Source organism: Odocoileus virginianus, chromosome 11 (assembly GCF_023699985.2).
Source record: "Odocoileus virginianus isolate 20LAN1187 ecotype Illinois chromosome 11, Ovbor_1.2, whole genome shotgun sequence".
Classification (NCBI taxonomy): domain Eukaryota; kingdom Metazoa; phylum Chordata; class Mammalia; order Artiodactyla; family Cervidae; genus Odocoileus; species Odocoileus virginianus.
Genome location: NC_069684.1, coordinates 66,276,425 through 66,299,921, shown reverse-complemented (window position 1 = coordinate 66,299,921; position 23,497 = coordinate 66,276,425). Strand labels below are relative to the sequence as shown.

Sequence of the window (23,497 nt, the reverse complement as noted above, 5' to 3'; positions counted from 1 at the left end):
GTTACTATCTCAGACTCATAACCCTCTCCCTCAACCCTTCATCTAAAATTGCCACAAATATTCTGTAACTGGGTCAGGGCACTTGCTTGGGGGAAGAAAGGCATATTAAGGAGCATTCAATTATGTCTCAGACATAAGGAGCAAGTGAAGCAAATGTAATATCCTGTCAGAAGATTTGAGCATAATTTTCCGCTGTCTCCCAGCTTTCATCCCCAATTGTCAACATGTGACTATCTTCCCTGCCACTTACCAGGAAGCCTTTGAACAAGTCAATGGAACTTATTTTTATTCAGTATTTGTTTTGTTCCATATGTATTATTTGTCTTCTCTATAAAATCGGTCTTCCTGTGAGATTAGACTAGCACAGTTTCTGTGTGTTAGTCTGAAATCTGTTCCCTTAGTGGGAACAGAAATGGACTTAATATCTTTGCCATTCCTCAACATTACAGCTAGATTTTCCTCAGGTGCCGAACTAATGCAAAGAACGTGCCACACTTGCCTTAGCACTGGAGGTCATAGCAAGGTGGGCACTGGACCAAGGGTGAGCGCCAAACTACCTGCTCAGGACTCTGAACCTCCTCAAGGTCAACAAAGTGAAGCACAGTAGCTGGCAGACCTTGCTTCATCACTCACGGCCCTTCGGCCAGATTATTAGCTCCTTACTGGCACATTCTGCAGCTTTGAATGTCTAATGTCCCAAAACTGCAGTTTCCTGATGTACATGCTCACCCTAGGCATTCAGTGAGTCAGAGTCAGTAGAAGGAAGAATGTAGAAAAATCAGATCAGAATACAAGCCTTTAGGGTAAAGTAGAAAACCTGTTTGATAAACCAAAGAAATAGGTCTCATAGCAATATGATTAATAAGTTACAAACATAGATATAGCTATAGAATTGGGTATAGACAGACATCGATTAAATATGCTAGATTGATTTAAATTTAGTAATAGCGTTCCCCATAATCATTTTTTAATTAAAAAATAATAATACTGATCTTTGTGCCAATAAAAATAATGTCATCCATTTTTCTATCAGAACTGCTAAGAAAAAGGAATCAAAGATAATAAATGACTACAGATAACCTATGAATATTTCCACATAGAGAATAAAGGAGAAGACAGGCAGGTGAGTACAATAAGCAATGTCATGCTGGGCAACTGGCCCAGACATCTACCCCCTGTCACCAAGAATGATTTGCAATGAAACACAATGGTTACCTACCATGACGTCAACCTCCAGAAGTTAGAAATATGCCCTGAAAGCAACTGGCTTTTGCTTAACGATTGCTTATGAAACTGGTTTTCTTTTTTTTTGGGGGGGAGGGGGAAGGTGACCTCGGGGAGCTTCCCTGATGGTTTGGTGGTGAAGAATCCACTTGACAATGCAAAAGACACGGGTTCAATCCCTGACCTGGGAAGATTCCACACGCCACGGAGCGACAAAGTCCATGCACCGTAACTGCTCAGCCTGTGCTCCCGAGCCCAGGAGCTGCAACTACTGAGGCCTGCACATCCTGGAGCCTCTGTTCTGCAACAAGAGAAACCAGAGTGAGAGGCCCGTGCATCACAGCTAGAGGGTAGCCCCTGCTCTCGGCAAAAAGAGAAAAAGCCTGCACAGCAACCTAGCCCCAGGACAGCCAAAAATAAAAGCAAATAAATAGAATTTTTAAAATATTCTTTATTTAATATTATTAATTTTAATTTTAAAATGTTCACCAATTACACTTTTCAGTTTGTATCTGTGTTAACCACCTTATGTAGAAACCTCACATGGATTTGATTTACCTGTTCACCTGTAGACATCAACCGTATCACTCTGGCCACCATATTTTTAATATTTTTATTTTCAAACTTAGTTCTGATCCTCTTAGTATGTCCTTATGCCAAAACCACACACAGCATTTCAGGGGGCAGTACAAGGTGATTATCTTGAGCTAAAAAAACTCCAAAAATATTAAAATCATAGTATCATCTGCAAGTAATGAGTGCTGGGCTGTCTGGCTAATCCATGAAGTTAACCTAAATGTTAATAGTCAAAACGTTCTGAAAATAATTCCCTAACATATTCCCTGGTGGCTTAGATGGTAAAGAATCTGCCTGCAGTGCGGGAGACCTGAGTTCGATTGCTGGTTTGGGAAGATCCCCTGGAGAAGGGAATGGCAACCCATTCCAGTATTCTAGCCTACAGAATTCCATGGACAGAGGAGCCTGGTGGGCTACAGTCCATGTGGTCACAAAGGGTCAAACATGACTGAGCAACTCACTCACACACACACACATCAGTTAAATCATGGATGGTCCAAGGAAAGACTTCTATGGTTAGATCACTGGACACAAATTTTAGAATCAATAAATAGTACCCACAGGAGAAGAAGGGGGTTCTAGTCCACTAAAACTAGTTATGGAGGAAGCTCTCCATTGGACCACATAGAAGAAGAGAAAATCCAATTCCACTGGATGTTTCAGGAGACCTGTTCTACAGACAACTTCCTTACCCTGAACATCACTTACATAATTGAGTCTATATTTATTCTCAGAAACTTTAAAGAAGGAATGGTTCCATTCATCCTGATATTAATGTTCATGACTCACCAGATGCTGCATTAATGTAAGAATTTAGCACTCAGATTAACCTAAAGCATTAGCTTTAGTATGTCAACCTTCCATGAGCACAAATTTTATAAGACTGAAAAGCCATCGTTAAAGGAAACAATTAGTCCTATCATTCCTTCCACATAATCCTTACCCCACACACTAAGAGAGAGAGAGAAAGAGTGTGTGTGTGCACTTACATTATAGCAAAAAGCATCAACGGGCAAGAAGAAGTGAAGTATTTAAAGGCATGATTCCCAGTATTGAAATCAAAGTGACAAAAGATGTCCTATTTTAGCTCTGAAGCCACTCGTCATCTATAAAAGGTAGAGAATGATAACCTACAGATCTTTGGGAGTAACCAAAGAAATGGTGTTTGCCACACATCTGCTAAACTACAGTGACTTCACAGACATATCCCTGAGCACTGTACCTTTACCAACATCATACCGCCTTTGCTGCTCCAGGCAGGATGGGTCAGGGTGGACCCTATCAAAGGGTCACCTTGAGAGGAGTTGTAGTTTAGATATTCAAAGGATGAATGAGAGTTGTTGTATTTCACATATGATAGAAACAGGATAAAATAGAGCTTAAGAATGATGCTCTGACCAGCTGTGTGACCTAAGGTCACACAAAAAATAAAAAAGTACTTGTAAGCTTCTCCATCTGTCAAAAGGAAGTGATAATATCTTCCACACACAGTTACTAACTGTATTCAAAATGATAAACTACGAACATGGCACATGGCACATAGAAAGCACTCAAATACAACTTATTATTAATAATCAATAACTCATAAATATATAGATAGATCCACAGATATCACCTAATCAGCTTCTACATTAAACATAATATTGTTCCCCATGGTGAGATAGCTTAATAGAAACACAGCAAGCTGTCAAACTCTAAATGTAGTCAGGCCTGCTTCAAGTTTCAAGCATTAAATTATATTTGACATTTCATTTAGAAATATCAGAGAAACTCAGTGTAAGCCAAACCCCCACACTCATTTTAGAAAGATGTGGTTTTGAAAGGAAATAAAATCTTCCCCATTATTATTTGGAAAACAGCACATTTTAAATGGCTTTATACAAATTTTTTCTTGTATAATCCAACATTTTTGTAAATGCATTTCCTTTTGAATTATTTACTGATATCTAAAATGCAATGAATACAATTCTACATTGTGACAGAATTCTTATTTACACTGAAGAATGGATTTGAGAATAATCATCAAAGTGATCAGAACGGAGTTAGAAAACCTTGGTTCTAATCCCTACTCAGCTTCTGACTACCTCTGTGACTCTGGAAGATTGTATTTTGGGGCCACAGAAATATTTCCTATCCCCTATGCTCTTCATGCATTGCCCCTTGACACCCATCCACTTAGCAGTAAGGATCCCTTCCCCTTGAACCTCAACAGACCTTTAGGACAGCCTCAACCAACAGAGTACTGCGGAAGTGATACTTGCAGGTTTCAAGACATGACCTTAAAAATGGTGCTCACTTCTGCTTTGTTTTCTGGGAGTGCTTGTTCTGGGAACCCAGCCCCCAAGCTGTGAGGAAGCCTGAACTAGGGCATGTAAAACCCCTGGAGAGACCAGGGTCAGTGTTCCAGCCAAAAGACCAGCTGAGAGCCCAAACATCAGTGGCCTACCTACCGCTCACGTGAATGAAGGCGTCTCCAAAAGTTTACAGCCCAGATGCATCAACCCCAGCATTCACACCTTCCCAGCTGACGCCCCAGCCGCCAGGGCCCTGCTGAGCCCAGCCCAGATTCCTGGCCCACAGAGACAGCATGACTATCACAATGGTTACCGTGTACCATGGAGCTCTGCGCTGGTATACGGAGCAATACTGAATGGAACAGTGGCCTTGGGCTAGTTCTGTATTCTAACCTTCACTTGCCTGAGTGCCTAACATGAGGAAGGAGAACCTCTAACACAGGAATGATGAAGAATACATAACACAGGTGAAAACATTTAAGTAGAAGTATTCCCCACCTCCTCTCTCCCCAGGCTGCTCAACAGAATTCTTTTGTGTTGATCTGCTCCAGGAAACCTGTGGTCCTGATTAAAATAATGCATTAAAAATGGAGTATTGGAAAAAGACAAGAGAGAGTAAAAAACCACCGAAAAAACTCCTGGAGAGTGAGAATATCTGGATAGTTAAAGGGAAGTTTTAGAAAGCTTTTCTAAGAAACATATTTTAGGATACAATTTTTAAAAGGTTTGTGTGTTCTTGCTGTGTACTTAAAGATACTTCTCAGTATCTTCAAGACAGCTTTGAGATACACAGATATTATTTTTCAAATCTTTGTATAAATGTTTGTGCTTATATTGGATATGACACTGGGCTTAAAGCAAAACCAGAGGACCCAGATTTAGTTGTATTTCACCAAGCTAAAGATAGTGCTCTTATATAGTAAATAAGAATTTGAGGGACAGCATCTCAAATAATAAGAACCCAATGATAGACTACTATTACTGTTGATCTTAGGGTCTAATACATAAATCCTATTAGCATTCTCTTAGCCACATAATTCTACTTCACAGTACCTTGCTGGAAAAAGTCAAATTTTCGTTGTTTCATTCTACTTTATCTTTGCATCAGAAAAAATGTGTTTTAATTCTATGGAAACAAAAGTATTCCAAATTATAGGTTCTTTTGACAAGTATTTACTGAGGGCCAATTTTTACTAATACACTCTATGTACCAAGCACAAGACAAAGACATATATGTATTCTTCCCTCAAAATACCTATATCCTAGTTGGAAATAAGAGAAATAAGCATATGAACAAGTAAACAATCCATACAAGTGTCAGTTTAGAATTTAATAGAGTCTTCATACAAGAGAAAAGCACAAATCAATAGTACGTACTCAGGAAGTACAGGATTCATTCTAGAAAGATCTGGGAAATTTTCCTGTAGGTCAAAATGCCAAGTGAGGCCTTAAAGGAGAAATAAGATCAGTTATATAGGAAGGAAAAAAAAAAGGTCATTCTGATCCGAGGGATGAAGCACAAAGTGCTGCTTCTGTGCTGCTTGTTTGACCAGTTGGTTGGTTGGTGGGGGGTTGGTTTGCTCTGGCTTCGTTTCCTTTTTAGTAAACGGACTGAAGCAGAAAAAAATATGCATTAGAGAGCTCAGCAAGAAAAGTTTAAAAAGGCAGATAAGAATGAGTCTGTGGTGAGTTTTTTCTACGATCATCAAAGAATCACTAGCAACTTCAGAAGGATATAGAAAAATAAAATCTTCAGCAATGCTTGTTATGAAGGCAGTGTACAGGATGCAACAGAGGAAAAACCAGAGACAAGGCAACTGGTATTAATTACTGCCAAGCACGTGATGATACAGACCAGAATTACCCAAAAATTACAAACACACTGAAGCCTGGGGGAATATTTTGATATCACTAAGAACAACCTCATGAGTTAGAAGTGATGTAACTTCAGACAAGTCCCAAGACAAACAGGAGCTAATCTGTGGCCGAACCAAACTAGAAACAAAATTCTTAAATTCAAATTCCACTCCTTCTTTGATACTATGAAATGCCTCCTATAAACACATTATTAATTAACTATCCTGGCAATTGATTAACTAATCCCAGTTTTCATCTGAATGATTGTCTCGTTGGAAGCCGGGGCTGGTTACACTTCAGTTGACAAGAGTATTTTAGCATCTCTTGAAAGTCTCATGTTCCAGAATTTGTCCATAAAATAACATCACTGCCATGAGATGGCATTAAAATAATGGTAATGCATTTATATGAACTTTGTCACAGGGAAACTTACATGAATCATGACTGGAAGTTTGTCATAATAAACCCAGTATTTAAGATAGCAGATAAATTTACCTACCATTCTTGACAGTTAATGACAGATCCCAGGCAGACATCCAAAGAGTGTCTACACTAGGCCATGTACTCACATTTTTCACATGTCTTAGTTACTGTTATAATTCATTTCTGCTTTGTTTCTGCAATCTGTTAAGACTGGACAAAACAAAAGCAGGACCCCAGAAATGGAGGCTCAACCTGTGCTGTGATTGACATGGCAGAACCTTAATCCCAGCCTACACAGCAGAGTTACTCCATCTCCCAGAAAATCCACAGTTCCAGGATACGTGTTTGGAGGGCATTATAGAAAGATCTTTCTGATAAAGTCTGGAGAAATGAATGGGTTTAGATGAAGAATAATTGTAGATTTTTAGGGTTGAATTTTGCTAAATGTTATTGATTTAAATCTTCCTCTATGTGCACCACCTGTTAAATTCTTAATGCTAATCTTTACCCAATTTATAAAGAATTGTGAGTTTTTAATGCTGAAAAATATGATTATCTCCTGACAGCAAACATGAGGCTGTTCAATGATCATGACTGAAGTTAAAGCATTACTACCAATTGGTTAAAACATACTTAATTGTCAATTATTTCAAATAGTAGGGACTTTCTGGAAATACACAACTTAAGTTAAACAGAAAACTCCTAAATTAGCATCATCAATGTCACAATTGCCTACATTACAAAAAAAGAAAACCTTTAAATCAAAATTTGAGTCAAAAACACCATGTCATTCAACACCATTTCACATTCCTGCTAGTCTAACCTCTAAAGGAAGCTATATTAAAATGCAAACAATTTACAATCACTGCATTTATTTACATACCACACAATGTTGTGTATATATTAGCTAATAATACTTTTCATACATGAAGCACTTTATAAATTAGAAAACAAATTCACATTAACTGTCTGCAAATCTTTCATGCAGACACTACTTTAGAACACCATTCAAAGTACTTTTTTTAAGTCCACTAAGCGCTGAGTGTATCTTTGACTACATTTCCTTATGCTAATTTCTAGTGAGTTATTTCACATTTTTACAACTTCATCAAATAGCAACAATCCTCAGTCAGTCCATTGAAACACATGCCCAGATAATAGCATGTAAATATATAGCAAGTCAGAGGGAAGGTCTTCCTGAGGCTGCTTGATATATGAAGGATAAAGGGAATGATTTCAGCAGTCAAAGAATCAGCAGGGACAGGAAAGTGCCAGCTCTGATTAGAAGCCTTGAAAGCACTGACAGCAGCATCTCAAGGTAAAATAAGATTTTAAAAAACTCACTCTGCTTCATAGAGCTTGTGAGTGGTGCGAGGTGATTGGAGGGGAAAACAGGATTTGACCTTTTCTTAGCGAAGTAAAAGAAGTTCATCCATTGAACTGGAAGCTTTTAGTGGAGTAACTGGAAGACAAAGCTATAAACTTGAAAGAAAGAGAAAGCGCCAGACTTCACAGTTTTATCAGAGAAGGTGCTTCAATCAGTTTACATTTGATTTTAACTCAAAGAATTCCTACATAACCCCTGAACAATCCCCTTTAAGATTCAAAATTTCTCACAAATTCCTCCTTATTAAATTCAACACATAGAACACTGCAAAATGCATTAAGCCCTTCAGGAAACACTACTGCATCACACAACATATCAAAGCATATTAAAAATTATCTCTATGAGAGGGAAACATGAAACTAGAGCTTGTGAGATGTTAAAATAACAACCTAGTGTTTGGCTAAACACAGGACAGACCCCACTCCCTCTTTCCACGCAGCACTGCTACTTTTTGTTCCCATTTCACCGGGAGTCTTTGGTGTTAGAAAGTCTCATGTTTACCTCCTACTGGATTATCTTTTTTGACTTGACCATAATAAACTCAGTTTTTAAAAAATGAATTTTGAATTAATGATGGTGGTGAAAAGTAATATACTGTAGATGTTAAATTAGGTTTAAGTTTGTAATAAACTGTTACTATTTTTTTTTTAATTAAGTTTTAACATCTAGTTATCTCTCCTTTATCACGTTAACCAGTAACCCCACAAATCAAAGTACCTGGGGAGGAGAAATGCCTAGTCAACCTATATTTTGTATCTTAGAACTAATTTTCAATAATCTATAAGGAAGAAAGCAGGACCAGTCTGCATCTAAAGAATCTCATGTGAGTCATCACTGATTCATTTCCTTTTCATCAGCTTCTTGAACCAAAAACACAGTAAATAAATAGTTTGACAAATGAATAATGAAAATTAAGAGGCAGATAACTGACTGAATCATAATACTGTTGATCCACTGAAAACAATACATTAACCAGAAAACAACTAAAAACCCACATAAATGTCACATTCTGAAAAAAGCACTTTAAAAAAAGAAAATAATAGTGTAAATAAAGGGAGCAACTAAGTAAATAAATCAATGACTGGGTATAGTAATCAGAATAGTAGCTTCCCACAGATGTCTATGCGTGGCTTCCCAAGTGGTTCAGTGGTAAAGAATCCGCATACAATGCAGGAGATGCAGGTTCGATCTCTGAGTCAAGATCCCCTGGAGAAGGAAATGGCAACCTACTCCAGTATTCTTGCCTGGGATAAATCCCATGGACAGAGAAGCCTGGTGGGCTACAGTCCGTAAGTCACAAAGAGTCAGACACAACTGAGCAACTGAGCATGCATGCAGTCACAAAGATGTCCATGTCCTAATCCCAGAGATGTATGAATATGTTACCACACATGGAATGCAACGATTTATTAAGGAAAAGGTCTTAAGAAGAGAAGATTACCTGAATTATCCAGGTGGATCCAAGGCAATCATCAGGATCCCTACGAAAACTGGGTAGGACTGCCAGAACCAGGGAAGAAAATATGACAATAAAGCAGAAGTCTGGATGATGGGATTGCTAGCACTGAAGATGGAGACAAGGCCCACAAGCCACGGAATGTGGGCAGCCTTAAGACATTAAGGAAAGAAAGGAATACATTCTCCCCTAGAATCCCTAGAAGGAATGCAAGCCTGCTGACACCTGATTATAGCCCAGTGATTTCCCAGTCCCACTTCCCCCTTTAGAAAAAGATAAATCTGTGGTAGTTTGTTATAACAGCTATAGGAAACTAATGCCCTGGGCCAAATATTACTCCTGAATTTCCAAATCTGATTTTCAGTTAAAAGAAGTCATTTTCATTTAAAAATGAGAAGATTGTGAGCAAAAACCTCAGAGGAAGATATGATTTTGTCCATCTTAAAGGATACTTAATCCAATCAGATGAATATGCATGAGAGAGGCATGTCTCTTATTAAGGGGGAAATCTGTTCATCTACGACTCTTAAGTCAAAGTTAATTAAGCTGAAAACGCCATCTCACCACCTGAATGTTTCCTAACTTGCTGTTCAGAATGTGATGAGCAAACACTTCAGCTTTTCAATTTAGAAATGACGACTTTCTTGCCTCCTTTGTCGGATCCTAGTCAACAAGGGATTTCGTAATTAAAAGTAACTCCAAACCTTCAGAGAGAGAAAGCCAATGGTCCCAAGTTTCTTATAAATATGTAGGTTTTCTTTATGATTCTTTTAAATGAACCTGCTTTTCTCCATTGCATGAGGATGATAAGTATCCTTTCGCACTAATAACCTTTCAATATTATTAACTATGTTTTCCTTTCAGTTCTAAAATAAGTACCTGGTTCCTGGTTAAGAAAAATCTCTGGAGAGGCATGGCTGCTAAATGGTGTCTGTTTCTATAAACACAAAATATGTCATTAATCCAGCTTTATCCCGGAGAGGTTAGTTGTTTACATGCATTATGGTGATTTTATTGTATCTTATTAAGGAATAATAGCAAACAAAAGCAACTGCATTAACAGAGGCTTGTAATAAAATGTAAGGTTTTTGCTGTTCTAATTAGTCACACTCATTTTAGGAGAGAATGAAGCCAGATATGCTCGGTTATGTTTGAGCCCTGAAGACTGTAAAGAGGATCCCCTCCACTGGTTTTCAGCACAGGGGTTTTCAGGCTGCCATGCACGACCGTTCCAGAAGCAAAACCAAACAGCAGCTGAAAAGAACTGGTGTTTAATGCATATGTATGGAGTCTAGAAAAATGGTACTGATGAACCTATTTTTAAGGCAACAGGGAAGACACAGACATAGAGAACAGACTCATGGACACAAGAGGCGGAAGCAGAGGGTGAGACGAATTGAGAGAACAGCATTGAAGCATTCACATTACCATACGCACAACTGGACAGCCAGTGGGAATTCGCCTTATAAGCAGGGAGCTCAACCCGGTGCTCCGTGACAGCCTAGAGGGGTGGGACAGAGTGGGAGGTGGGAAAAAAAAAGTACTGCTCATCCCTCAAGAGGTTTCCCAAAAACTATGTTCCAAAAAGAGAGCTTCCCCGGGAAAAAAAATAAAATTGTATATTGAAGTAACTGCTACCTTGAGTAACTGGCTAGGTGTGTAGCTGGCCACATGTCTTGAGGAAGGACCCAATACAGGCACAATTAGCGGTACTCGAGCAATCCTGTACTTGTGGGTTTGGAGGCACATGTGTAAAATGAGTAGATGCTTTGAAAAGCCATCTCTCAGCAATGAGTGTCTCACTTCCAACACAGCTCCAAGTATTTTAGTAACTTCAGTTTCTTTAATGAATGCAGCAGGTATGCAAAGGAGTTGCTTCCTCCGCCCCAACACCTGTTGCTTCCCATAAGGATTTTTTGGTGAACAAAGGAGGAAAGGTATGTGCCTGGAAACAGCTACTGTGATTATTATGTCAGCTTTATTTTCTGTGTTACTCTATGAAATCAGATTCTTCTTTTTAATAAAGGATTGATTTTTTTGTTGTTGCTTTACTGTAACAGCAACAAAACTATGCCATTGATTTAATGGGATATTTTTACTATCTTAAGTATATTCACAGAGATTAAGCACCAGTAAATTGTGACGTATTGCAGCCAAAGTGGCATTTGGCTAAATTCTAAGGTTTGTAGTTTGTGTGTGTATTCAGTCGCTCAGTCATGTCCAACTCATTGCGACCCTATGTACTGTAGCCCACCAGGCTCCTCTGTCCATGACATCTCCAGGCAAGAATACTGGAGTCGGTAGCCATTCCCTTCTCCAGGGGATCTTCACAAACCAAGGATTGAATCCACATCTCTTGCATCTCCTGCATTGACAGGTGGATTTTTTACCACTGAGCCACCTTTGGAGCCCAGTGTATATCTTACTCATGGCCAAGCAAAAGCCAGGGAGTCCTCAGAATCGTCAGTCACCAGGTCTGTGTGTGAGTGAAGGGAATCCCCACTGCCTTTCCTAAGTGTTTGGTAAGGTGGGGGCTGGGGGGACAGGAATCTCAAGAATGGATTAGGAAGAACGGTCTAACAGAACTGAACTCAGAAATGGTTTTAGTACATGTGACAAGCAGGTGCTATTACATGTGAGCACAGCCTATTTACTGACAAGTTCTTATAGAAAAGTGTTCAAGAAAAACTGTCAACTACCAGTGGAATGAAAGTTAGGGCTGGGTGAGATACAGATTTGGGTTTATGCCACTGAAATCTTTATAATGGAGGGAATGTCACAGGATCTGAATTGTTATGACACAAACATGAGGCCTGCATTTCTCCTATTGACCAGAACTCTCCCAGCCACTGAGCAGAAGTCCTGCCTTATGATAAATATTTATTAAATGATGAAGGTGTAACTAATTCAAATACATGTTCGGTAAACTGAACATGTAAATTCAGTTCATGTAAACTGCAACTGTCAACTTATTAGGGTCTTCAATAAAACCAGCTTTAAGCAAAGCTATGATTATTAGATCTACAACATAAAAGAAGAATATCACCATGATGGACTTACAGTAGTATCTGTAAGGGGACAGTTAGAGGACCGTGTTTCTAGTAGTTAGAGTGGTATGACCTGGGCTGGGTGATATTAAAGTGAGTCTTGCAAAGAATGGTAACTGGCTACAGTTGGGTAGAGTGTATGACACAGTAATTTTGGATTGATAGGCACAATGTGGCAATCTTCTTGAAAAAAACCTTGATGAGGAAACTGTTCACCTTAGGGTCTTCAGAGAAACAGAATACACATGGGAAGAAGTTCATTATAAGGAATTAACTTCATACAATTACAGAAGCTGACAAGTTGCAACATCTGCAGGGTGAATCCCAGCAAATTGTTGGAGACCCAAGAAAGCTGATGGTTTACTTCCAGCCTGAGTTGAAAGGCCTGGGAAGCAGAAGAACCAATGGTGTAGTTGTAGTCTGAAGGCCAGTAGGCTGGAAACCCAGGAAGATGCAATGTTTCAGTTAAATCCAAAGGCAGGGGGAAAAGTCAGTGTCCCAGTTTGAAAGCCATTAGGCAGGAACAATTCTTCCTTACTCAGGGGAGGTTAATTAACCTTTTGTTCTACTCAAATCTTCAACCGATTTAATGAGACCCACCCACATTACTGGGCTTCCCTGGTGGCTGATGGTTAACAGTCTACCTGCAATGCAGGAGACCCATGTTCAATCCCTGGGTCAGGAAGATCGCCTGGAGAAGGGAATGGCTACCGACTCCAGTATTCTTGCCTGGAAAATCCCATGGACAGAGGAGCCCGCTGGGTTACACCCCATGGGGTCCAAAAAGTCAGACACAACCAAGCAACTAACCCACACAGTAACATACACACCCACATTATGGAGGGCAATCCGCTCTACTGAGTTTACCAACTGAAAAGTTACTCTCATCCCAAGACACCCTTCACAGAAACACCCAGAATAATGGACCAAATGTTAGGGCTTCCCCAGGTCCAGTCAAGGTGACACATAACATTAACCACAACACTAAATAAGTATGCTATTTTAATTGGTTCACATTGTTACAGTCCAGGTACCAGCAGCTAAATTACGTTTGCTTATTTTTAATACCAAGTATGTTCTGTTCCTGTATTGTTTAATTATGTTGGTTTCAGTTTCCAAACTTTTATCTCACTTACTCTTAGAATCTCATGTTTAAAAACAAAGGTCCTTAAATCAGTGCAGTCATCTTTCCTATGCATGAGATTTCATGGTTGTCTTCCGGCTAGCCAGTTTAACACTGCGGCTATAAATGTGAAAAGCACTTTCAAAGGCTGGGATTATCCAGACAATACACAATATTCTTGCAGAGTGCCTGCAGATAGTTGGGGACATATTTTGCAGTGAAAGACATCTAGATAAAGGTTGCAGTCTGTGCCTGGCAGTGAGAATACAGTCTTATTTCCTGCCACATCAGTCTTCACAGCACAAATGCAGGGACATTTGGGAGTTCCCCAGTCACTGTGATCAGAATAGAACTTCTGATCAAATGACTCAGGTCCTAGAGGAGAACTATCAGCTGTTTAGAGTGGTTAGCAAATCCCTATTGCTATAGACAAAGCCTAACAAACTACAGCCCCACGGACCAAATCTTGTTGCCCTAAGAGTTTGTGGGAGGGCTTCCCTGGTGGCTCAGTGATAAAGAATCCATCTGCCAATGCAAGGGACACAGGTTCAATCCCTGGTCCAGGATGATCCCACGGGCCACGGAGGAACTAAACCTGTGTGCACAACCACTGAGCCTGTGCTCTAGAGCCCAGGAGCCCCAAATACTGAACCCACGTGGCCCAACTACTGAAGCCCAGGCACCCCAGACCCCCTGCTCCACAACAAAAGAGGTCACCTCAGTGAGAAGTCCATGCACCACAACCAAAAAGTAGCCCCTGCTTGCTGCACCTAGAGAAAGGAGCAATAAAGACCTGGTGTAGCCAAAAATAAATAAAATTATCCTTTAGAAAAGAGTTACAGGAAAGACCACCCCGTTCATTTACACCTTCTCTCTAGCTGTCTCAGTACTCCCACTGCAGCAAAGCTGAACCACTGTAACAGAAACTCCAAATGCTACAAATTCTAGCATATTTACTACCCTTCCTTTTACAGAAAAAACTTGGTTAACCTCTGGTCTGTAGAATAAACAGACACAGAAGTTTTACAGACTGTCTTTCTATGCAGAATGAAATACAAAGTTTAAACTATTTTTCTCAGCCAATTATAATATCACAAAACTGCTTTTCTTCTAAAATGTCATTTTATTCCTTTTTCATATTTTACTTGAGGTTTCCTGTCAAGATTGTAAACTCACTTAGCCTTCTCTTCTTGGTTTCCTCAATAAGAAAACCATCTGGACTCCCTAAGTGTGAAGTAATAATTACAAAGAATTTTCATGCGTGTGCTAAGTCACTTCAGACATGTCCAACTCTTTGTGACCCTATGGACTGTAGCCTGCCAGGCTCCTCTGTCCAGGGGATTCTCCAGGCTAGAATACTGGAGTGAGTTGCCATTTCCTCCTCCAGGAGATCTTCCCAACCCAGGGATTGGACCCACATCTCTTATGTCTCCTGCATTGGTAAGCGAGTTCTTTTTTTTTTTTTTTTTTTATTTGTGGATTTTATTTTATTTTTTTTTTTCGGGTGTTAGTTTTTTTTTTTTTTCCATTTATTTTTATTAGTTGGAGGCTAATTACTTTACATCATTGCAGTGGTTTTTGTCATACATTGAAATGAATTAGCCATGGATTTACATGTATTCCCCATCCCGGTTCCCCCTCCCACCTCCCTCTCCACCCGATCCCTCTGGGTCTTCCCAGTGCACCAGGCCCGAGCACTTGTCTCATGCACACAACCTGGGCTGGTGATCTGTTTCACCCTAGATAATATACATGTTTCGATGCTGTTCTCTTGAAACATCCCACCCTCGCCTTCTCCCAGAGTCCACAAGTCTGTTCTATACATCTGAGTCTCTTTTTCTGTTTTGCATATAGGGTTATCATATATATGGAATTTAGAAAGATGGTAGCGAGTTCTTTTAGGATGTGTCAAGTGAAGAACAATATATGACACTTAGCTGTAATACATCTAAAAATGTTTTACAATATGTATGACATACTCACCATTTTGTTTTCATCTACTGCAGTGTAGACACACAGTACTGTATATTCAAAGAATTTTTAGAAATACATAATTGCCCTCAAATGCACACTTACCGATTTCTTGTATTCACAGTGACAAAGCCCCAGGGACAATCATTGAATGAGTATATATCTGGGATGAACATTCATTTAGTCCACGTCTTTACAAGGAGCTTCACAATTGACAAGACAGTAAATAAGCTTTTCATGCCCATTTTCATTCTAGGTTTGTGTTTGCTTTCTCCACATCCTTGACTGGAGGCCACGTAAATTCCACATATTTGTGGCCTGACTTGGAAAATGGTAGTTTCATCTACATCCCACATGCACTCTCCTCAACTCAAAATACAACTGCGAGAACAGGAATTAATTAGTTCTCAGATTTGCCATCTGCTTCATTCAAGTCCTACAAGGTGAGAAATGACAAATTTCCACTAAGAGGTAATGAATGTTAATGAGGTTGTGATTCTACCCTTTGAAACAGAAAGAAAGGAATGTTGAGCCTTGCCTGGGAGTCATCCATGTGCTGGCAAAAATGTTTAACAACAGCCTCAGGATTCCCTGGTGGCTCAGTGGTAAAGAATTTGCCTGCCAATGCAGGGGACACAGTTTCGATCCCTGGGCCAGGAAGATTCCATGTACTGCGGAGGAAGTGAACCCATGGGCCACAACTACTAAGCCTGCACTCGGGAGCCTGAGAGCCACAAATACTAAACCCACATGGCCCAACTACCGAATCCTGTGCACCCTATATCCCTTGCTCCACGACAAAAGAGGTCACTGCAGTGAGGACCCCATGCACCAACCGAGAGAGTAACCGCTATTAGCCACAACTAGAGAAAAGTCTGCAGAGCAACAGAGACCCAGCACAGCTAAAAGTAAATGAAATTATAGTGGAAAACCTGCCGTGAAGCTGGAGGGGGAGATCTGATTTGTAGTTTTTGCCTATTTTTGAAGTATAAAATTCCCACAGATAATGTTAAGCTATCAATCTGAGCACAGTTCAGAAAATATGCACAGTAGAATACTACTTTGTAGTTTCTCCTCTGTAAGATGCAACATTACAGGTAAATGAACTTAAGAGCATCGAGAACAATATAGTAAAATAATTAGGAGGTGACAGATTGTTAACATTGATTGTTTTTGTTTTTAATACAATTTATTTAATTCTAAATGTATCATTTAGAACAACAAGGTCCTAGTGTATAGTACAGGAAACTATATTCAAATCCTGTAATAAAAAATAATAAAAAATTAAAAATTATATATGTATAACTGAGTCAATTTGTTGAACAGCAGAAATTGACACATTCTGCATCAACTATACTTCAATACAATTTTTAATGTATAATTAATTTGTAATAACAGCTATGCTTAACCACCAGCTCACAGAATTCCTGAAAATTTCACAGTTATCTCCTACCAGCTGGTACAAACCAGCTGCAGCACATCACTGCTGTCAGTCTATATTATTTTGCATAAAATACAACTGTGCTGCTTTAATTTTTATGAAAGAGAATCATTATTAATAAAGTTTAAAGAAACTCTCTCACCTCTCTCTGATTCCCTGTCACACACAGACATACATACACATATACACAGTTTTACTGAATTTAACATCTCTGGAACAATGTCTGTCTGTATGAAGGTGAAAATCACCTGGCAATTTTTCAATGTTTTTATGGGCTGAATGCAAGACAGCAGGACAACATGCAACATGCACGCTGCACCAGAACAGACTTCAAACAACTACAGACACAAATGAAATTTAAGGATTTTTAAGGATTCAACATACTTCAAAAGTTCAAAGATTGAATTTCCTAGATCAATCAATAAAGCCTACCATTACCTAATACTGAAGATTTTACATAGTTATACAGCACTGAAAAGTACCTTTCGTGTGTGTGTGCTCAGTCATGTCCAATTCTCTCTGACCCCATCAAAGCTCAACATTCAGAAAACTAAGATCATGGCATCCGGTCCCATCACTTCATGGCAAATTGATGGGGAAACAGTGGAAACAGTGGCTGACTTTATTTCTCTGGGCTCCAAAATCACTGCACATGGTGACTGCAGCCATGAAATTAAAAGACTCTTACTCCTTGGAAGGAAAGTTATGACCAACCTAGACAGCATATTAAAAAGCAGACACATGACTTTGCCAACAAAGGTCCATCTAGTCAACGCTATGGTTTTTCCAGTTGTCATGTATGGATGTGAGAGTTGGACTATAAAGAAAGCTGAGCACTGAAGAATTGATGCTTTTGAACTGTGGTGCTGGAGAAGACTCTTGAGAGTCCCTTGAACTGCAAGGAGATCCAACCAGTCCCTTGTAAAGGAGATCAGTCCTGAATATTCATTGGAAGGACTGATGCTGAAGCTGAAACTCCAATACTTTGGCCACCTGATGCAAAGAGCTGACTCATTTGAAAAGACCCTCATGCTGGGAAAGATTGAAGGCAGGAGGAGGAGGGGACGCCAGAGGATGAGATGGTTGGATGGCATCACCGACTCGATGGACATAGGTTTGGGTGGACTCCAGGAGTTGGTGATGGACAGGGAGGCCTGGCGTGCTGCGGTTCATGGGGTTGCAAAGAGTCAGACATGATTGAGCGACTGAACTGAACTGAACATGGACTGTAGTCCACCAAGCTCCTCTGTCCATGTTTGTTTAAAAATAAATACCAGAGAAGAGAAAAAGTAAAGATGTAACCTGACCAGGTTCCATACTTTGTCTTAAAGCTGATGCCCAATGGGCTTGATGAGGCTATCATTGAGAGCTTTAGAATTCTAAATCATTTTTTTTCCTTTCTGTGAGGGAGGGTTGTTTCAAAACATTTTGGAAATTCTACGAAATAAATTAGCCCCTAGGTACAAGGTGGATTTCCCAGAGGGCACTAGTGGTAGAGAACCTGCCTACCAATGCAGGAGACTTAAGAGATGCAGGTTCGATCCCTGGGTCAGGAAGATCCCCTGCAGGAGAGCATGGCAATCCACTCCAGTATTCTTGCCTGGAGAATCCCATGGACAGAGGAGCCTGGCAGGCTATGGTCCATAGGGTCACAGAGAATCAGACACAACTGAAGCGACTTAGCAGCAATAGCAGCAGCAGGTACAGCATAGGGATGGGCTTCCCTGCTAGCTCAGTGGTAAAGAATCTGCCTGCCAATGCAGGAGACATGGGTCTGATCTCTGGGTTGGGAAGATCCTCTGGAGCAGGAAATGACAACCCACTCCAGTATTCTTGCCTGGGAAATAAGATGGACAGAGGAGCCTGATGGGCTACAGTCCACGGGGTCACAAAGAGCCAGACACAACTTAGCAATTAAACAAACAACAACATAGAGGCAATGTGCTAGGGAAAGGATATTTTGTTATTCAGTAAAAACTGCACATGAGGTCTTGTCACACAGAGTTAGAGGGCTCAAAAAAAAAAAAAAAAAAGAGCACAGTAAAAGTGTCTTTGGTCTTCATAACCGGCTAGTGAGACTTACTAAGACATTCACCCCATTATGATTCCCGGAGAGAACCTTGGAGTGGGAGGTCACAAATGCCTGGTGGATCTCCCAATATCATAGTGATGTTTCACGCTTTGTTTAGGGAGGGTTTGATTTCTGTATCTCTCTCCTTCAGGAAAACTTTCAGAAAACCATATTATTTTTCTTTCCTGATTTTGCCTCTCTTCCTTCTTTGAGCTTTGTTCCCAATTTCCATAATATTAGCAACTACTAATTGTTTTCCTTACCAATGACCAGTTCCATCTCTAACCTGTCATACCCCCCAGTCCAGCCCTCCAAGTACAGTCTCAGCATGTGACTGCTTAAAGCTCTGACAACTTATAGGCATGGTGTCTGTACTACTTACAATTCTGCAGGAACTTAAGACAGGTACAGTACCATAAGCTCTTAAAGATCATCAAAATTAATTAAACTGGTGGAATGGGAACACATTACAACATTCAAAGATAATGTCTGATTGTTTCTACTTTCACAATATTATGTGTCTGTGAACCAGAAACAAATCATATCAGATGAACTCCTTCTTTAAAAGTCACATGACTGACACATTAAAGAACAGATGATGCTATTGTTTACCTGGATTTTAACATGTCATTTGATTAGGAATCTTTTAGGATATGGCTTAATTGTTCTTTCTAATCATTTGTCCAGTCTTCATGGAAATACAAATGGAAATTTCTATGTCAAATATCAAGAGTGTTAAAGTGTTATTTTTTATTAGCATTTCAAAGTGTTTTTATATACACTGTCATGTCTTATATGAATAAAATCAGTTATCATTCAGCCAACGTACATGATGGAGAAGGAAATGGCAACCCACTCCATTATTCTGCCTGGAGAATCCCATGGATGGAGGAGTCTGGCAGGTAGTCCATGGGGTCGCAAGAGTCGGACACAACTTACAATTAAACCACCACCACCACCACAAGGTCCACTAAAATTAAAGATTATAACCATAGCAACTAAGAGATAAAATTTAAATCATTTAACTGAAAATCACTAGTTGCTTCATGATTCTGCATCATCTATTTCTCAGTCCTTTATAGTTTTTCCTTCAGTATCTTTATTATAATAATCAGTTCAGTTCAGTCACTCAGTCATGTCTCACTCTTTGTGACCCCATGGACTGCAGCACGCCAGGCTTCCCTGTTCATCACCAACTCCCAGAGCTTGCTCAAACTCATGTTCATAGCATCAATGATGCCATCCAACCATCTCATCCTCTGTCATACCCCTCTCCTCCTGTCTTCAATCTTTCCCAGTATCAGGGTCTTTTCCAATGAGTTGGTTATTCACATCAGGTGGCCAAAGTATTGGAGCCTCAGCTTCAGCATCAGTCCTTCCAATGAATATTCAGGACTGATCTCCTTTACAATGGACTGGTTGGATCTCCTTGCAGTCCAAGGGACTCTCAAGAGTCTTCTCCAGCACCACAGTTCAAAAGCATCAATTCTTCAGCACTCAGCTTTCTTTATAGTCCAACTCTCACATCCATGCATGACTACTGGAAAAACCATAGCTTTGACCAGATGGACCTTTGTTGGCAAAGTAATGTCTCTGCTTTTTAATATGCTGCCTAGGTTGGTCATAGCTTTTCTTCCAAGGAGCAAGTGTCTTTTAATTTCATGGCTGCAATCACCATGTGCAGTGATTTTGGAGACCAGAAAAATAAAGTCTCTCACTGTTTCTATTGTTTCCCCATCAATTTGCCATGAAGTGATGGGACCAGATGTCATGATCTTAGTTTTCTGAATATTGACTTTTAAGCCAACTTTTTCACTCTTCTCTTTCACTTTCATCAAGAGGCTCTTTAGTTCTTCTTCACTTTCTGCCATGAGGGTGGTGTCATCTGCATATCTGAGGTTATTGATATTTCTCCCAGCAATCTTGATTCCAGCCTGTGCTTCATCCAGCCTGACATTTCACATGATGTACTCTGCATGTAAGTTAAATAAGCAGGGTGACAATATACAGGCTTGACATACTTCTTTTCCGATTTGGAACCAGTCTGTTGTTCCATGCCCAGTTCTAACTGTTTCTTCTTGACTTGCATACAGATTTCTCAGGTATACAGATTATAATAATAAAAACAGGAAATGGGTGAAGGAAGTTGAATGGTACAAACTTCTAATTATAAAATAAATAAGCCATGTGGATATAATCTACAGCATGGTGACCAGAGTTTTTAAAAAAAAAAAAAAAGATGGAAATCTACTTACAAGGGATACCCTGCATGACTTGTTAAAAATACTACTTTTCTTGCAAATTAGAGTGATAGTTTCCAAGGATCTCTTTTTCAAAAAATCTGATTCTAAAAACTTTTTTATTGAAGCATAATGTGGATATACAAAGTCTACAAATCACTGCAGAATTATCACAAAGGGAATAATATCTATGTAACAACCTCCCAGATCCAGAAAGAATGTCCCCCAGGATCCTTCTCTGTACTCCCTCCCAATTACATTACCCACTTCCTCCTCTTTGAAGGGACCAATGGTGACTTCTAACGCTCACTGTAATTGGAAGTTTATAAGTATGCAGCCTGCAGTATGTTTTCAGACTTCTTTTGCTCAAAACATATGGGAGAGATTATCCATGTTACTGCTGTAGCTTTAACTCACTCATCTTCACTATGTACAGTATTCCACTGTATGAACATGTCACAATTTATTGATCCATTTTATATTGGAGGGAATTCAGGTTATGGTCAACTTAGGGTTAATGTAAAAAATAAAGTTCTATTCATTCTTATGTGAATATTTTTGATGCACATGTGCATGCATTTTGTGGGGTATACATCAAAGACTAAACATGCTGGATCATTAAAGTAATGTAATTTTAAGTAAGTTTACTACATGTAAGAGCCTTTATTCCTTTTAATTTACATTCTAAATGTACTCGTGAATTCATGAATTGTGAATTTTTCAGAACTTCCTCTGTAATGATTGTAATTCAAGTGAACTTTACTTTGTATCTATCAGTTGGTAAAAACTTCTTGAACTTTTGGTTTCTATATATGATAAGAAGGAAAATTACATTTTTTTCTCTAGTTCTTTTGTTTTTACCTAGAGTAACTGAAATCATTCTTATCTCTATAAGATCTCTTTTAAAGTTTATCAATAGTACTGATGACTGGAATAGCAAATTGAAGACTGATTATGACAGATAAAATACCTTTATGCTTTAATCATCCTAAATGCCAACCCATGAAGAATTTCTGAAAGGAACTGCTGCTATAAACATAATTTTGCAAGAAATCCTTACTTCAGGATTATACAAACTAAATTTCAGTTAATCTCAAACTTCATTCACTATCCATGAAAGTAAGTTAGTTTTAGTGATCTGGCAATTAGAACACTCAAATATCATTAACCTTTCTCTTCACCTATGTCCAATGTTTGAGTTCCCACTGCTAAAACAAGTGTGTACTTAGGGAAATTAAAAGGCTGAGGCTTCTCTTTTTTAAGTATTTATAGTTACTCTATCCATTATCAGTAGACCAATGGCTATTTTCAGAGATTCTGTAGCTTGCAAATCATATTATTATGTGATTCTTATTGTATCACACACAGTCTAGTTGGAGCAATTTTGCCTATTTTTTGTTTTGTTTTCTAAACTTTTTTATCGTTAATTGGAGAATAATTGCTTTACAATGTTGTGTCGGTTTCTGCCATACACCAACATGGATCAGCCACAGGTATACATATGTCTCCTGCCTCTTGAGCCTCCCTCCCACCCCATCCCACCCCTCTAGGTGGTCACAGAGCACTGGATTTGAGCTCCCTGCCTCACACAGGAAATACCTACCGGTGATCCATGTCACCTATGGCCATGTAAATGTTTCAGTGTCAGTCCTTCCATTCGTCCCTCCCTCTCCTTCCACCACTGTGTCTACAGACCTGTCCTCTATGTCTGCATCTCCCCTGCTGCCCTGCAAATAGGTTCATCAGTAGCATCTTTCTAGATTCTATATATATGCATTAATATATGGTTTTTGTTTTTTCTCTCTGACTTACTTCACTCTGTATAATAGGCTCTAATTGTCTACTTTTGAAAAATTAACACTTTCTCAAGAATGTAACACAAGAATAAAATAGAAGAGTCAAACTGGCGCAGGTGACAAAACATCTGATATTTTCAAAGTCATGATAAAAGTCAGCAGTGGAAATGCTGAAATGACAAGACAAGGTTTTTCAAGTCCTACTTGAAATAAGTACTACACTTAACTGCAGATACTCTGATTATATTAAATGATTCATTTTTAAGGCACTGTTTAAATCTGAGTCCCCCTATTCACATGATGAGAAAAGACTTCATGTATCACCAATTACAGTGACCTTGTTCACCAGTGATGGAGAATTGAATAGGAGGCAGTTTTAGCAATAGCCTGCATTATAATATGGACAGGATTAGACATGACAGAAAATTGATCATTTCCAGATAGTTTAGGCCAGTCACAGAGTAATCAATCAGACTGTTGTACAATTGATGACACAGAGGTCAGACAGTCCATATAACTAGGTTCTTTTTCATCACACTAGCATTCACCCAGGTAATTCAGTCATCATGACAGCCAAAAATTCATGATTGA

The 23,497-nt window shown here is 39.3% G+C and overlaps 1 long non-coding RNA gene across 1 annotated transcript; it reads left to right on the top strand.

Annotated features, from left to right (window-relative positions):
* The first annotated feature begins 4,482 nt into the window (after positions 1-4,482).
* LOC110133883 (uncharacterized) lies at positions 4,483-10,906 on the top strand. The gene is made up of 3 exons (XR_002312899.2): positions 4,483-4,561; positions 10,082-10,199; positions 10,337-10,906. It is a non-coding gene; the product is annotated as an uncharacterized lncRNA (long non-coding RNA).
* The last annotated feature ends 12,591 nt before the right edge of the window (positions 10,907-23,497 follow it).